The sequence below is a fragment of the Meles meles genome, chromosome 10 (genome assembly GCF_922984935.1).
Source record: "Meles meles chromosome 10, mMelMel3.1 paternal haplotype, whole genome shotgun sequence".
In the NCBI taxonomy this organism is placed as follows: Eukaryota; Metazoa; Chordata; class Mammalia; order Carnivora; family Mustelidae; genus Meles; species Meles meles.
Genome location: NC_060075.1, coordinates 49,683,871 through 49,701,043, shown reverse-complemented (window position 1 = coordinate 49,701,043; position 17,173 = coordinate 49,683,871). Strand labels below are relative to the sequence as shown.

Below are 17,173 nucleotides of genomic sequence, written 5' to 3'. Positions count from 1 at the left end.
ATTAATAGAAGCTTTTTCTGATCACTGAAAGTAAGTTATGCGGCGTGTAATACACATCTCCAGTATTTACTACTTCAGGAACACAGGAGATGTAATGAAGGAGGGAAGGTAGTAATTGTAGAAAAACATCAGTTCTAGAAACAGAAATCAGTGGCAGCCAGAGACGTTCTCCCCAGGTTTCCGGCCCTGCTGGTGGCCCCTCCACCAGACTCCATGCAGGCAGGAACCCCCCAGAGGAGGAAAGGGGCCTGTTATAGGAGTCATCAACCTGTCACCACGGCTAGGGTGAATATGGCTTCTGAGTTGGGGGGAGGGGGGGAGGCTTAGTCTTTAGCACCACCAGCTGCAGGAAGGGGGGGGCGGGGCGGTGGGGGAGGTTAGGAGGGGGAGGCTAGAGGTGGAGCAGACCTTTTCTACCTACTGCTGGGAACAGACATTGAGCGATTCAGGAAGGCTCCGCGCTAGACAGCGCTGGGCATTTCACATGAGCAAGGGGGTACTTAGCCTCACAACATTAACAGTTCATAAGCGTGCGCAAGGGGGTCTGTGCGCGAGAGAAAGATGGGCTGATACAACTACACAGATGAAGGCACTGGGGGCTGAGATGAGAACCCAGAGATGCGGCACGATGAACCGTGTGCTGGCCTGGGGGTCTGGTTGGGACAAACAGCAAGGAGGCTGAGGTGTTGTCCTGGTCCTACAGGGCGACCCGGACCCAGGCAGGCAGCAAGAGAGGTTTTCTCCTGCGGAGCATTGTTGTTATTTCAGTTTTGTCCATGGGGGAGATGAGGCATAGGCTCAGGGACCTGAGTGAGCCCACCACAGCTGGGGCACAGAGGCTAGGATCTTTGGGACTCTCTTAGCTACGCTGTGCCAGGTCCATAGGTGAACTTGGGCACTGAGTCCACGTAAAGGGGAGCCCAGGTCGGAGGCTTTCTTGGTGGCTCACGTAAGCAAAAGCTGTACCGTTCTCACATTTCCGTGCTTCCTGTCCCGCCACCACCCCATGCAGGGAAAGATATCCAATAGTGATGCTCACTGGGCGGCTCGGAGGGCACCGTCGTTCAGGGTAGGGGACTAGGGTGTGAAGGTCGGTTGGAGACAGAGAAGACAGCGGTGGACAGATGGACGGACGCTGCCCGGAAGACAGCCGGGGCGGGCGCGCGACTGGGAGGGCCCGAAGCCCCAGAAACACGGGCTCCGGAGCCGGCGGGGACCCCGCGGGGACCCCGTGAGCCCGACCGAGGCGTGAGGAGGCCTCCTCCGGCCCTGCCCACTCGCCTGGGGCTGCGGGCCGGCAGAGTCGCCTCGGGCCGCCCGGCCTCCTCCGTCCCCTCGCCCGGGGCTGCGGCAGGGCGGGCCACCAGCCCGAAATGGGGCAGCGATCCACCGTCCTCCAGCTCTGTCCTGGGAGAGGAACCCGGGAGGGCCTCCGGGCTCCAAGACGTAACCAGCTGCAGACCGGAGCCCAGTCGTGAACTTCTGTTAAGATAAGGTCATAGTGACAACAGTAACAATACAATGCGCGTTTGCTTACCGCACACGGTAGGATCCGATGAGATCATTTATTCAATAAACACGTGATAGCCACCGCCTGGGCGACGGGAACCCCACTAGGTTCTTTCACCCTGAAATATTTTTCTTTATTCGTATTTTTTTTTGGGGGGGGGTAAATTTTATTGAAATAGTATGCACCAAAAAATGCATAAAGGGAACAAAATATCACAAAGTGAACACACGCGTGTAATCAGTGACGGACATTTAACACCGAAAAATAGTTCTTTTCATGCAACAAATAGGTCGTAGGGGATGGGGATTGCACAGCAGCCATGAAGGGCCAGTAGTAAGAGGCTCCATGATCTAAGTTAGCTGCTACTGAGCCAGAATGGAATTTGTCTGAGTACTTGCTTTTCCTGGACCTTTTCAAGGGACCAAAGGCTTGGGTTCTCACCCCCCACCCCTTCACAGAACACTAGGCACCTCCTGGGATCCCTGAGGTGCTCAATGGAATAGAGACCTTTCACTGTGAGGACGCTTCTGTGACTAATGAGGGTGTTTAAGTATTACTCAGTCATACTAGGACAGATTGGAAGCATGGTCTGTGGCAGTATTTATTATTACTAAAACCAATATTATTAATCCGTTTATAATAATAACCACACATGTTTGAAGGCTAGTGTCTCCAGTCTGAGGCTCCCCATAAATGTGGGGCCTGAGGCTGATCATAAAACCTCAAAGAGGTTCTATGACTTTAAATAACAACTGGAGTTTTCTTTAGAAATCTTCAGAGAGGAGTGTTTCTGCCTGTGGCAGCAGAATCTTCCTACTGAACAGCCCCTCAGACACCACAGGGTGGGAGAATGGAATGGCCCACCTTCACTGTTACTATGCACTGCCCGAGTTCCACCCTAAACATTGTAAACACTGGAAAGCATGGATCCTAAGGAATTTTTCCCCCGGCATATTCATTTCCTGTTAGACTGGGTGATGGGTAAAGTTCCAGCCTATTTTCCTAAGCTGCCTGGCCTAGGGATGGCATCAGGACAGTGCCCAGAAAAATTTCCTCAAACATCAGAAATCTGTATCCAGTACAACTGAGTCCTTCATGACACCAGCTCTTTCCCAGAGGAGTGAGAAGTCCCCAGAACAGGGGCGCAGGGGCGGCTCAGTCGGTTTAAGCAGCTGCCTTTAGCTCAGGTCATGGTCCCAGGGTCCTGAGCAGAGAGCCTGTTTCCCCTTCTTCCTCTGCCTGCCTCTCTGTCTGCTTGTGTTCTGTCAAATAAATACATAAAATCTTAAAAAAAAAAAAAAGTCCCCAGAACAAGAGTAGCATCAAATATGGAGAAAATGATGAAGTAAAAATTCCTTACACACAAGTGGGGATTTATAGTTGACAAAGCACTGATCATTTCTCATCTGTTTGGTGGACTTCCTATGAATACGCTCCTGGGTTTTGTTTTTCTGATGATGGGAGCATATGGAATACAAAGACCCCTTGTAATTTTGAAGATGACTCTGGCTCGCTAGAGTCACACAGACTTAGACTTAAGCCCCCCTCTGCCACTTACTTGCTTTGTGACCTTGGGCAAGTCTGTTCACAGTTCTAAACTTAAGTGTCCTCAACTCAAACATGTATATAATAGAATCTACCTAGATGGCCCATTGGGTTAACAGATAGACTGTTGTGAAGTTTAAGTTCTATGACGCAAATAAAATACTCAGCCAGTGCTTAGAGCATGGTAGGTGAATTAATAGTTAACTTCCACTGTATATTATCAACATTGATTCTTACAGACATGGCAGAAATCACTGTGATCTGACAGGTGATAAAACACAAAGTACTGAACTACTAACGTGTGTTGTATCATGGATAAATCTAAAAACTTCGTTTAAGTGAAAGAAGTTAGACAGAGGAGACCACCTCCTGTATGATACCATGTATCTAAAATGTCCAGAGAAGGCAAATATATCACAACAGAAAGTAGATTAGTGTTTGCCAGAGGTGGGAAGCGGAGATTAACTGTAGGAGGGCATAAAGGATCCTACCATAAGAAGGGGGCTGAAAAGGGTCTAAAACTAATTTATTCTGTGCTCACAAATCTTTTAAAATTGGAATGATAACAGAGAAGTTTAGCAAGGTTAGCATGGCTTCTGCTGAAGGATGTTATGCAAATTCATAAAGTAATCCATACTTTTTTAAAAATCTGATTTATTTTGATGTTTGCACCACTTGCTCAAGTAACTAAAAATCATTGAATCGTACACCTGAAATAAGTGAATTTTATGATATATTAAATATATGTGGATAAAGTTGTTTTAAAAACTCAGAAGCTATCACAGAAGAAGAGGAAGAACAGACTCCAGGTTTTCTTTCCTTTTTTTATTTTTAAAATTTTTTAAAGAGCTCTTCTATTTTTTTTTTTTTTAAGATTTTATTTATTTATTTGACAGAGCGAGAGAGGGAAAACAGACAGGGGAAGTGGGAGAGGGAGAACCAGGCTTCCCATGGAGCAGAGAGCCTGATGCAGGGCTGGATGCCAGGATCCTGGAATCATGACCTGAGTCCAAGGCAGACATTTAAGGACTGAGCCACTCAGATCCCCAGACTCCACGTTTTCAATGAGGTTTTCTTTAGACTATGGTATGGTGGTTTGCCTCCCATTGGACAGGAGAGAGAAGGCAGAGAGCAGGGGAGGGCCCACTGTTAGAATCTCCATTAAATAAGAGATGGAACTAAGAAAATTTAGAGAATGTAGAGCTAGCAGCATCTTAAGGAGGGGAGAACGGTTCAAGAATAAGCAGTAATTGTGGCTGTGATTCAACTTTTAGTATTCTAAAAAACTTTATATTCTTGGGGCCCCTGGCCAGCTCAGTCAGTAGAACATGTGAGTCTTGATCTTAGGATCTTGAGTTCAAGCCCCATGTCCAGCATGAAGCCTACTTAAAATAAAAATAAATAAATAGGGGCACTTGGGTGACTCAGTAGTTGAGCATTGGACTCTTGGTTTTGGCTCATGTCCTGGATCTCAGAATCCTGAGATCCAGTGGAGCTTGGCTCCCTGCTCAGTGGGGAGTCTTCTTGAGATTCTCTCTCTCCCTCTGCCCCTCCCCCTGCTCATGCACTCTTTCTCTCTCTCAAATATATAAATCTTTAAAACAAATAAATAAAAAGCCTTATATTATAAACTTTAGTCATAATATTCTAAGAGGCTTAATGTTCTAAAAGCCTTGTGTACATCATCTTGTTTAAATTGCATATCTTGGGGTGCCTGGGTGGCTCAGTTGGTTAAGTGTCTGCCTTCCATTTATGTCATGATCCCAGGGTCCTGGGATTGAGCCCAGCAATGAGCTTCCTCCTCAGTGGGAAGCCTGCTTCTCCCTCTCCCCCTCCTGCTGCTTGTGTTCCCTCTCTGGGCTCTCCTGGTCTCTGTCAAATAAATAAAAAAACGAATAAAAAGAAGAGAGGGACATCAGGGGTCTGAGCAAAAACTGAGTTATGTGTGTGATCCTGGAATATTCCAAGGCTTTGCCTAAGGAAATATGATGTTGTTTTATGTGTAAGTAAGAACCGTATCAGACATGTTGGCAGGAGCGGACCCACTCAGTTTATTGCTGCTGGGTGCCATTTTTCTATGTGGATATTTTAAAATGCCAGACAAGCCCTTCATTTCTGCATGTTTGAAGTGTGGCCATGCTTATTTCCCATAATATGAATTGAGCTCATGTTTCTGAGACAATATTCAGACTAATTTAAACAATCCCAGAATCACAGCCCATGGTCCAAGTCACATTCCCCTCTCCTAGCCTCCTTCATGGTGTCCTTCCTTTAGCCAAGAGTGCCTTTCCCACTCCAACTCCAGTCCCTGGAAATCCTGTTCAACTTTTCAATGGTATTTCCTCCACGGAGTATAACACCTTTCTGCCTTTCTGGATTAAATAGAAACAAACACTGTGTCTTAAAGATCGCTCATGGTTGGCTGCCCTGGGAGAGAATATGTGCCACATCTACACAGAACTTGAGAAGTAATGGATTAAAAACTGCAATGCTAGGGGCATCTGGGTGGCTCAGTGGGTTAAAGCCTCTGCCTTCAGCTCAGGTCATGATCCCAGGGTCCTGGGATCGAGTCCCACATCAGGCTCTCTGCTCTGTGGGGAGCCTGCTTCCTCGTCTCTCTCTGCCTGCCTCTCTGCCTAGTTGTGATTTCTCTCTGTCAAATAAATAAAATATTAAAAAAAATATATAAAAAAAACTGCAATGCTTTCAAGGGCCAAAAAATAAAATAAATAAAATAAAATAAAACAAAACAATACTGCACCTAATCTTTCTGTTTGAGTAGTATGAATAGGTAAAGGGGAAGTAATATTCTCACTTTTTTCATTCTTTTTATTTAAAGGATCTAAAAAAATTCTTTGCACAAATGAAAGAGGCAATTTGTAAGTTGAAATGAAAGGAATGTGAGTTTCTTGGATACTGGTACAGGGATGAGAGGAGGTTGGAGGAAAAGTTAACATAATAATGGAAAGCTCAGAGAGAACTGGACAAGTGCTAATAATCTGACAATCTTGGGAGAGGAAGGGGTGTGATTTTAAAAAATCTTTATTGTTTTTGGCATGTGGGAAATACAAAATTAATGCATGCTTATTTTCAAAGAAATCAAACTTTGAAGAAATATAGAGTGTGGGGGTGCCTGGGTGGCTCTGTGGGTTAAAGCCTCTGCCTTCGTGAACACAGGGTCCTGGGGTGGAACCCCACATTGAGCTCTCTGATCCGCAGGGAGCCTGCTTCCTCCTCTTTCTCTGCCTGCCTCTCTGCATACTTGTGATCTCTGTCTGTCAAATAAATAAATAAATCTTAAAAAAAAAGAAAAAAGAAAAATAGAGTGTGGGAAGTTAATGCTCCATATTCCCTCCTCTCAGGTTACCCCAAAGATAAACAATGCAACAGTTAGGTATATATTTCTCCAGATGTATACACATATAAAATATACATATATTTTCTATATAATCACCATGAAATAAGTTGCTAATCATATCTGAGTGTGTTGTGGACATTTACTTACAATTTCTTTCGCATTTTAACGAATAGGGAATCTTACCATATCTACTGTCTTTTATAACTCACTCTTTTTCATTTAACATAAGCTTAGATCTGTCTGCCTGTGAACACAAATCTTTTATATACAGTATTTCTTGATATGTGTACTCATTTTTCAAATATATTATTTATACATTGATGAACAGTTGGGTTATTTCCACTTTTTTGTTATCACTAAAATGACATAGTACATATTTTTTTTTAAAGATTTATTTATTTATTTATTTGACAGACAGAGATCACAAGTAGGCAGAGAGGCAGACAGAGAGAGGGAGGAGGAAGCTGGCTCTCCGGGGAACAGAGAGCCGGATGTGGGGCTCAATCCCAGGACCCTGGGATCATGACCTGAGCCGAAGGCAGAGGCTTTAACCCACTGAGCCATCCAGGCGCCCCAACATAATACATATTTTTAAATGCATTGTGTAGGAAAATTTCCCAAAGAAAGTGAGATTGTGAGGACAAACGAAATAGCAACTGTAAATTCAAAAATGTCAAAATTGCTTCAAGAGGTTTTATCTGTTGTTGCTTTTCGTTTTTTGTGTGTGAAGTTTTTTTTGTTGTTATTTGTTTACATTTCACCGATAGCGTGAGGGTAACAGTGTCCTTGTATGTCATCCGTCTTCAGAGTTCTTTTGGACAGATTGAAATACCTAGAAAATGGGCTTCTTTATTTGAACTTGACAGCGCATCACCTCCTTTGGGCTTGGCTGGAATAGGTGACCGGGCTTTTTTTTTTTTTTTTTTTTTTTTGGTGACCGGTCTTTGAAAGAACACCAACGTCGGGGAGGGCCAGTGGGTGTCAGAGCAGAGGGGTGGGTGGAGCAAGGGCCTCCGGGGGTTGGGGGTCTGTCTGCAGGACTTCGCACAACTCACGGGGGCCAGGACAGGGCTGTCCAGAGCCCGAGGCTTTGGCAGCAGATGGAGAATCCATTTTTAAGCTCAGGCAGGAAAGGGCTCGAGGATCGAATTTCCTCCCAGCAAATACGTACCGGTCGTTTCAGGGCATTCTCCGGCTACAGCGCAGGCTCCAGGCCCTGTCGCCGCCACGCCCGCGACGCGAGTTGCCCTCCCGCCGCCCCGCAGCCGCGCGCCCTGGGGTTTCTCCCCCGGCTTGGTCTCGAGCAAGGCCGGAACTGCCGCGGCCGCGGGAGCAGCCCGGTACTCTGGCGCCGCGCCCCGCCTCACCTACCCGCAGCGGTGTTTGCAAAGAGCATCCCCGCGCGTCTCGGGTTTGGCCGCACCCAGGAGGCTGGGGACCCACGGCCGAGGCCTAAGCGCCCCGACGATTCAGTTCCTGCCTGCGACATTCTTTTCCTGCCTGCGACCGATAGGCCCATCTTTGCGTGGAGAAGAGGTCCCACCTGTGGGTAGAGGAAAACAGACCCAGGCTGAACTGGACCATTCCGGGTGCACGGGGCAAACTGAGGCTGGGGTAGGAGCAGTAGCGCTCTGGGGCTCGGAACAGCCAGCCCACCCTTGGTCCAAATTATCTGTGTTCTCCGTGTAGTGTAGGGATTACTGCATCCGTCACTCTTCCTGCGAGGTCCCCACCGAGTGCAACTCTTCCGTGGGTCAGTGCACTGCAGAAGACAGGGCCTCGAGTCATTGGCCAATACAGAATTTTGTAACGATTCAAAACAGTCGCCAACCTGTAAAGACACTTGACAGTGAAGTATCTGGCAACACAATCAGCTCTGGGAGCTGAGAATCTGCCATCCCGTCTTCTCCATTTCCTAACACGAACAAGGACGTCTCTCTCATTGCTACTACCAGACTGCTCCCATAGCATTAGTAGGAGTCGGGGCTGGAGTCATAGGATGACACAATGGGGGCATGCTCGAAAACAAATCCTTTTGGCTTCCTCTGATACTCAATGCGGCGAATTAGCTTAAGTCAGTTCTCTGAGTGTGTAGCAGAGTTGGGATTGGTACTGTATTCACCAAAGAATGAAGTGACTTGTCCAAGGTCACCCAGACCAGGCAATGGCAAGCTCAGGTCTAGAGCCCACTTTCCTGACCACTGGCCAAATTTCTTGGCTGCCTGGGGCCTCAATACAGCACAGCCATTGGCCAAAGATGTTGCACAGGACTCTGACTTGGACTCTAGGGCTTTCGACCTCGTAGTCATTGGTCAGCCCAGCGAAACTTCCCTTGCCTCCATCTACAGTATAGAATGGAGAGAATTCATAGGGCTGGCATGTGTCTTTACTTTCAGCTTTCAGGGGCTGGGTTCTTGTGTAAGAAACTTTATAGACCTGTGGGCAGCTGTTTGCCATCCTTACACACAGCCTGAAAATAGACCTGGCCAGTACTGGAGCAATTATACTTGCATGTGCTAGTGTGATCCCATCAGAAATTGGTGCATCTCGAAATCAGGGAATTTCCCAAACCTTTAAACTTGCCACCTGCAGGGTAGATGGAAACCAGAAAAATAATGGCCATATCCCATTGCCAGCCCTGTCATCATTCCGAGTTTTGTCCTCCATTTTCCACTGGGGAGCCAGAAAGAATTGGCTGGACTCTCAGAGACCCCAGTGGTGGAGACTCCCTATCGTAAAATCCGTCCAGGGAAACACGGTGGATGGAAAATGAGTTGTTAGAGATAATAAGTGGTGTGGGAAAGGAGAAATACTTCTGAAATGGCTTCTTATTTTACTTAGGGGCATTTCCCACCCAAGGCTAAAGCATGTAAAACAGGCCAGAGACCCTGATGTTTCTCCATCAAGGAAATAAAAATTTGAAGCATTTATGTTAAGTTAGCATATGGAATATCTATCTATAACTGCATTAGCTCTTCAGACAGATCCTCTTACGCCCCAGCAGTCAGTGGACTGCTTACAAAAGCTACATTTGTGTGTGTGTGTGTGTGTGTGTGTGTGTGTGTGTGTGTGTGTGAGGGCGGCGGGGGGGGGGGGCTCAGATTGGATTTAAAAACAAGAAGGCTTAACAATACCCACTCTATATGAAATTACCACCCCATTTTAATAAGGTCTAAGATGTTTAATAGCTCACTTAAAGTCTCACAGCAAATTGAGAACAGAATAGAAACAAAAGAGTTGGCTCTTTTTCTGAATTGGTCTGAGAAAGGCTTGTTCATTTTCATTCTGTCTCCAGAGAAACTTCTCAGCTGCCTTCTTCACAACCCTTCAACAATATCTCACTTAGATGTTATCACTCTGCAGGGAAAATAATTTTTTTTAAGATTTTATTTATTTATTTGACAGACAGAGATGACAAGTAGGGAGAGAGGCACGCAGAGAGAGAGAGAGGAGGAAGCAGGCTCCCTGCCAAGCAGAGAGCCCGATGCGGGGCTCGATCCCAGGACCCTGGAATCATGACCTGAGCGAAAGGCAGAGGCTTTAACCCACTGAGCCACCCAGGCGCCCTGGGAAAATAATTTTTTAAAAAGATTTTTTATTTCTTTGAGACAGAGGGAGAGAGCGAGAGAGCACAGGCAGGGGGGAGGGGCAGAGGGAGAGGGAGAAACAGACTCCCCGCTGAGCAGGGAGCCCAAAGCAGGGCTTGATCCCAGAACCCTGAGATCATGACCTGAGCCGAGCCACCCAATGCACCAAAATAATGTTTTAAAGTGGTATAATGTATACATAAGAATAATTATTTCGTTGGTTGTGCTTCAGTAACTTTCTCTTTGGCCTGCCTGAAAATAAGTTTAGTACAGACTGAAGTTCTACAGAGATGCTATATAGTTTGTCAGTGGAAAACACCCCCCCACACACCACTTTATCACCACCCAGAAAAATTTAGAAATTTACATTTTCCTATAGGCCCCTCTTTCTTTCCCTCCTCTTTGTTGATCTTTTTAAAGATTATTTATTTATTTATTTGAGATAGAGCCGGGCAGGGGGAGGCAGTGGCTGTGGGGGCAGAGGGAGAGGGAGAAGCAGGCTTCCCATTAAGGCTTGATCCTAGCCCCGGGATCATGACCTGTGCCAAAGGCAAATGCCCCTGGAAAATGCGAATCCTACAATTCCCACTGTCTCGTAGGCCCTCGGTCCTTTTTGTGTGTTCCATGATGTCCACCCTGTTGCTCTGCCATATGTAGGTCCAGCATGTCAGGACACAAGCCCCAGGCAGCAGGACAGAGGAACAATAAAGACTTGTGCAATGGACTTATAGATTTCTGTTTTTTAAGGAAGATGCCTGGGAGCTGCCCTGTGACATTCCTGCTGATATTCCGTCTGCTGAATTTAGTCCTAAGGCTACACGAAGCTGAAAGAGAGGCAGAGGACTGTGGTCTTTACACTGGAAAGCCACTGGGACAGCTGAAGTTTGCATGCTCTTTCATTGTGAAGGGAGGGGAGATAGCTGTTTCTGAAAACCCCGTTAGCCGGTGACTAGCACAATGTAGGGCACACAGTAGGATGGCAGTACATATTATTTTGATTCAGCCAAACCAAAGTGTCCTTCGGGGGTTTCTGGGACCTTCACCAGGAAGATTAGGAACAGCAGAATCTTCTGCTGGGCCTAGGGACAAGAAACTGGGAGTAGAAGCTGGTGGGAAGGATTGAGGGAATTTTGCTTTCTCAGTGTGCTGTACCTTTAAGTCAGCTCGCTGGGGAAAGTAGAATCTTCCTAATATATTGCTTCCATCTCCCAAAGTTCAACGAAAAACTGCCCAACATGGCGTCCTCCTCTCACTGCTTCTATTATCCATGTCCCATAGATGCCAAAGAAAGTCTCACATCCCCCAAACTTCCTCTCTTCCCTCAAAATAGAAAAGAGACTGTCAGGAATCATTCTCATTTGGCAGTTTCCAATAGTTGTGGCATTAAGCCAGCGACATTACTATGAGGCCCTGGGCAGGAGGCTCCTCAGTGAAGCGTGTGAAGGAAGGGAGAAGTCTTGGAAGGCTTCTCATCTCCTGCTCTCCTCATTTCCTTAATCCTGTCTCCCACCTTCCACTCTCCCATTCCTGTGATACTGGTAAAGTGTTGATGTGTCGCTAGGGACTGAGCAGGTAATAGCTTACCACGTGGCTCCTCCCAGAGGGCGTACTCCTTAATGAGCAGAAGAAAACTTTTATGAGTTCAAAGATTAAAGGCTAAAATGACAGGCAATAGATCTCTATTTGGGGCAATAACTACGTGAAGAAAGTAAGGCAGCTAGTATTCACACCCATTGTACATGGGCATAACCCATCCGAGCCCACTAGTGGTGGAGCCGATACGGAAACCCCAAATATAGGTTGCAACCACTGGTATATTTGCTCGAAGCATGGGGTTCTAGCTTCACTCATCTTTCCTTCATTCCACAAACTCACTGAGCTCCCTCAGGCTCACATTCAGGGAAGTAACACACCACAGTCATAACAGCTAACACTTTCTGAGGGTTCGTATATGCTAATACTCTTTATTTTTATTTTTAAAGATTTTACTTACTTATTTGACAGAGAGAGATCTCAAGTAGGCAGAGAGGCAGGCAGAGAAAGAGAGGGAAGCAGGCTCCCCGATGAGCAGAGCCCGATGTGGGGCTCGATCCCAGGACCCTGAGATCATGACCTGAGCTGAAGGGAGAGGCTTAACCCACTGAGTCACCCAGGCGCCCCTAGATACTCTTTAAAGTGCTTTATATGTACTATCTCATTTTATTATCCCACTGCCCCATTTTCCAGATGAGGAAACAGGCTTATAGGAGTTGAGCAACTTAGCCAACATCACCCAGCTAGTGAACGGCAGAGCTGGAATTAGAACCCAAGCAATCTGAGTCTGTGCACTTAACTATTACACTAAACTGCCACTACATTTTTTACTATTTACGGATCATCTGGCTATGCCTTTAAACTACCATAAAGGGAAAAGTTCCATTAGCACACCAGGCAGGTCTTGATTTTCTTGATTTTCTTAGATCCTAGTGAATGGAGTCATAGGAAGGACACAGGATGCCTGTGCTATCTATGATAGTACTGCTAAGATGCCAGCCAGATAATTCTTTATTTCGTTGTGCACCCACCATCTCTGTATTTGTTGAACTCCAGCAAATGCACTAGTGCTATGTAGTTATTTATTCCTGGGAAATGTTAGTCACCACATAGGGAGGGAGCATAAACACATTATGGATTCCCTGGACACCACTCCCCCTCACTTTACATTCACTGCTGATTCTCACTGACCAAGGGTACGATATTGAGGAAGGTGAATCACAGACACATTAGGTGAAGTAGGGGCATTGCCACGGTGGTTCAAGAGGGAATTTGCATTCACTGAGTACTCACCATAGGCCAGGCACTGGGCTAGGCCTTTTTCTTAAAAAAAAAAAAATAATAAAGATTTTATTTATTTATTCGACAGAGAGAGAGAGGGCAAGTAAGGGAGCAGCAGGCAGAGGGAGAAGCAGACTCCTTGCTGAGCAGGGAGCCTGAGGTGGGGCTCGATCCCAGGACCCGTGGCTCATGGCCTGAGCCAAAAGCAGACGCTTAACCGACTGAGCCACCCAGGTGCCTCATGTGCTAGGCCTTTTCCATTTCATATCTCATTAAATCTTCAGAACAGCTCTAAGAGGCAGGCAGCGGTATCTCAGATCTGACATCTTGCACCTTTGGTCTGCTCAAGCTCAAGGTTTGCTAGTAAGTGCCAGAATTGGGGTCCAAGCTCAGGTCTGTGTGGCTTCCAGCGCATGCTCTTAACTTGTCACCAACTGTCCCTGAAGTATAAGAAATCTTGACTGGGCAAATCTGAGAGCACTCCTCCACCATCAATTCTGTCCTCATGGCAGCTGCCCAAAGATCCCCAGGATCTGTTTCTCTCCCCGCTGGACTCAAAATCCAGGCCTCACAGCACTGCAGACCAGTTCCTGGATGCTCCTTCCTACTGGGTCAGAAGATCTCAGAATCTACATCCATAGGAAAGTGGGTTTGTAGCTACCGGAAGTTAAACTGCATATTTACAAGCCCAGGTTTTCCTTTGGCTCTCATTCACTATCTGTGACCTCAGTTGCTTAACCTCCTTATGCCTCAGTTTCCTCGCCTATAAAGTGAGCAACTCCGTGCTCCCCTCTGAGGATTGTTCTGAGATATAAGCAAAAGTGTGCCTTCCCTTATGTTCCCCTCATGTTCTTCCCTTAGAGCCTGAGCACAGGAGCTTTTCCTTTTTCCACTGCCTATACTGGAAAAAAATGAGGACTGTGATGGAAGGAAGGAATAGAAAGAAATCTGATCCATTTTTGCAGGTGATCTAGCCTTCCGGTGCTGATGGGCCGTATTTAAAATGAAATATTTTTAAATATTTAATATGGCTTTTAAATTAAAATTTAAAATTTAATATTTAATATGGCTCTGTGGGTTAAACCTCTGCCTTCAGCTCAGGTCACGATCTCAGGGTCCTGGGATTGAGCCTCACATCGGGCTCTCTGCTCAGCAGGGAGCCTGCTTCCTCTATCTCTGCCTCCCTCTCCACCTACTTGTGATCTCTCTCTCTCTGTCAAATAAATAAATAAAGTCTTAAAAAATAAAATTAAATTAAAATCATGGCTTCACTGTTGTCACTTACAAAAGTACAAACCCCTTCCTTAGGGCCAAAGACCAAGGCAAAGTTACATTCTGGATCTGGGTTCCTTTGGCCCTTTCCAGGCCTATTTTTAAAACAGTGACCTTTCTTTCCTCTTCTGTTCTTCTGTTCTTTCCAAGAAGAGTAAGGCTGACTCTGGAATAATTAGGAAAACATTCCAAAGTTGACATATTGCCAATAGTGGAAGCTATGAAATGACTGTAAGTCCATTATAATAAAAAGTTGCATTAATAGCACATTATGTTTAGAATACTTATAAATGTGGGCACTTTTTCCACAACTGTCAGTCTTTCCTTTGTCAGCACTGCCAGGCTTTAAGGATGGGACAGGGAGTAAGAATGATTCATTCATTCTGCAGGATTATCTACAAAATCCACCCTTGCCCATGAAAGGTCCGAGACTTTGATCCTTATCGTGGATCTGTGACTTTGGTCAAGTCCTCTGAACTCTCCAAATCTTGGCTTCTTCAACTGGAAACTGGAAAGAACAACTCTGGCCATTTCGACCTCATCAGGGATTGTAGGAGGAGCAAACCAAATGCTGGACAGGGACGTCTTTGGAGCAGCCGAAACTAATGGAGGCAATGTCAAGGATTCAGATGATGATACAAGAATGTGGGTCTGAAGTGAGATGAAAGAAAAAATAAGAAACAAAGACAAAGATGTCAAAAGGAGTAACAATGTTCCTTGCTTTGTCATTTGTTAGCTGAGTGATCTGGGGGGAGGCACTTAACCTCTCTGGGTCATGGTTTCTTCATCTGTAAAATGGGGATTATATGAATAGCTGTTCTTCCTGTTACATGTGACTATTTTATCAAATGGGACAGTGGGTGTGCAAATGTTACCTGAATAGGAAAAGACCAACTGTTAATTATTATGAATACTACTGATAATAATGCCTAATGAAGTTCCTATTAAATAGAATAGTATTATTCTAGGCTTGTGACTAGTTTAGCCACATTGGGAAATTAAATCAATCCTTTGAGATTACAGGTCATGACCCGCTAGCTTCCACAGGAGGGGGCTGAATCCTGGGAGCAGGAGCCTGGCCTCTGGCTTCACACTACTGGGATTCAAATATCACCTCTGCCGCTAACAGGCCATATGATCTTGAGTAAGCATTTAACCCATCTTTGACTTGGTTTCTCCATCTTACCTCATGGAGTTATAGGGATTAAGTGACATAAAGCAGGTAAAGCATTTAGGATAGCACTCTATTCCCAGAAGATATTTATAGCTACCTTTATTGGGTATTTTTGGTAGTACCTTGGCCTCATGCTGCCTAGCTTATAACATTAGCTATACATTTATCTTCCTAAATAGCATCCCAAAATATGTCTGATACTAGGAAAGTGTGACTGAATGCGAAAATATCTGTATCTATAGCTACGAGTCTCAGGCCTTTTTGGCTGCTTGCTTCTAACCAGCTACCAACAAATGTCTAAATCACCATCTTGAGAAATCCGCAAAGAAACATACTTGTGTATTTCAAGCTGGTGCTGGGTCCCTTGGGTCCTTGCCCATAGTCTTTGAGGGAGTCCATAGAAAATCTATTTCTGTGCCTCAATTGCCTCATTCTCAGTTACTCCCAAGGCCCATCTTTCCATTTTATCTGTCCTCTAGAAGGATGCACACCCGGACATGGAGGGCTGCTCTTCTCTACCCTGCGGCCCTCGAACCAATCACATGCCAGGGCTTTTGACTCCCTTTTGTGAGAGAAATCTCTGAATAGGGCAGGCTTGCCACTCTGCTCCAACTGCTGCCATCACAGAGCAGTTTCTGGTCTGCCACCAAGTGAGGCATATGCTTAGGCAGTGGATGAATGAGAAGATGAGTGAGATGCTAAATTAGATAATGACATCATTAGGGGCGCCTGGGTGGCTCAGCGGGTTAAAGCCTCTGCCTTCAGCTCAGGTCATGATCCCGGGGTGCTGGGATCGAGCCCCGCATCGGGCTCTCTGCTTAGCTGGGAGCCTGCTTCCTCCTCTCTCTCTGCCTGCCTCTCTGCCTACTTGTAATCTCTATCTGTCAAATAAATAAATCTTTAAAAAAAAAAGATAATGACATCATTAAGTGATAATGACATCATTAGGTAATAAGTTAGTGCACAAAGAAATACGTGCAGGGGATAAAATAGAACAAGAATGAATAAGCAGAGGCATAAAGTTCTGTGCAGAGGCAAACGAACATTCCAGGTGTAGTGGAGAATATGGGAACTTAGAAACCAGGAAGACAGAATCCATAGGGCAGCAGTTCTTTAACTGGAGGGTACACCAAAATCACTCGGAGGGCCTGCTGAAACAGATTGCTGGTTCCCCCTCCAGAGTTCCTAATTCAATAAGACTAAAGCCAGACTTGAGAATTTACATTTCTAACAAATTCCCAGGTGATACAGGGACCACACTTCAAGAAACACTGCCGAAGGGAACAGGAAATTTTGCTATGTAGTTTATCAATGGGCCTCAGAACTAAGAGAGGCTCAAAAAAGAAGGATTTAAGGACAACTCTTGGATAGGGTTGTCCAGGGGGCTCCCCAGTGCCAGGGTTTCGTCCCAACGACAAACAGAGTCGATGCATGTGTTGGGGCGTCATTAATCATACTGGCTGACCACGGGAATGTGTAAGGCATCCCCATTCACAGGACCCGCCTTCTACAGGCCTCAACAGGTTGAGGGCCGGATTCCACTCCCCATCTCAAGGGAGGAAGCAGGGTAGCGAATTAAGAGAGCTTGCTACCTCCAACTTTTCACCTGGACATGGTAGATGACCTGTCCCTAGGAGCCTAGGCTGAACTGCCACCCACCCTTCCTGGGGTCCAGCTAAGAGGCCGCCGCTTAGGGCGACGTTAGGCTGGGGGGATAGAGGGTTTGGGCCGTTGCCCCCGGTAGAGTTGAGGGATCCCAGTCAGCGAGGATGCTGGGACTCACCGCAACTTCCGCCTCTGGCGGTCGGCAGTGGGGGGCGCACCAAGACAGCAATTCGGGAGCTGCGCTTTGTCACTCTTGCAGCAGAGGGACGGAGGGGAGGAGGGCGCAGAAAGGGGTCGCGGGGACTGGA

General features: G+C 46.1%; 1 non-coding gene across 1 annotated transcript; it reads left to right on the top strand.

The window, feature by feature from the left end:
* The first annotated feature begins 3,584 nt into the window (after nucleotides 1–3,584).
* On the top strand, nucleotides 3,585–3,696 carry LOC123952391. The gene has a single exon (XR_006820641.1). It is a non-coding gene; the product is annotated as a U6 spliceosomal RNA (small nuclear RNA).
* Nucleotides 3,697–17,173: the final 13,477 nt, after the last annotated feature.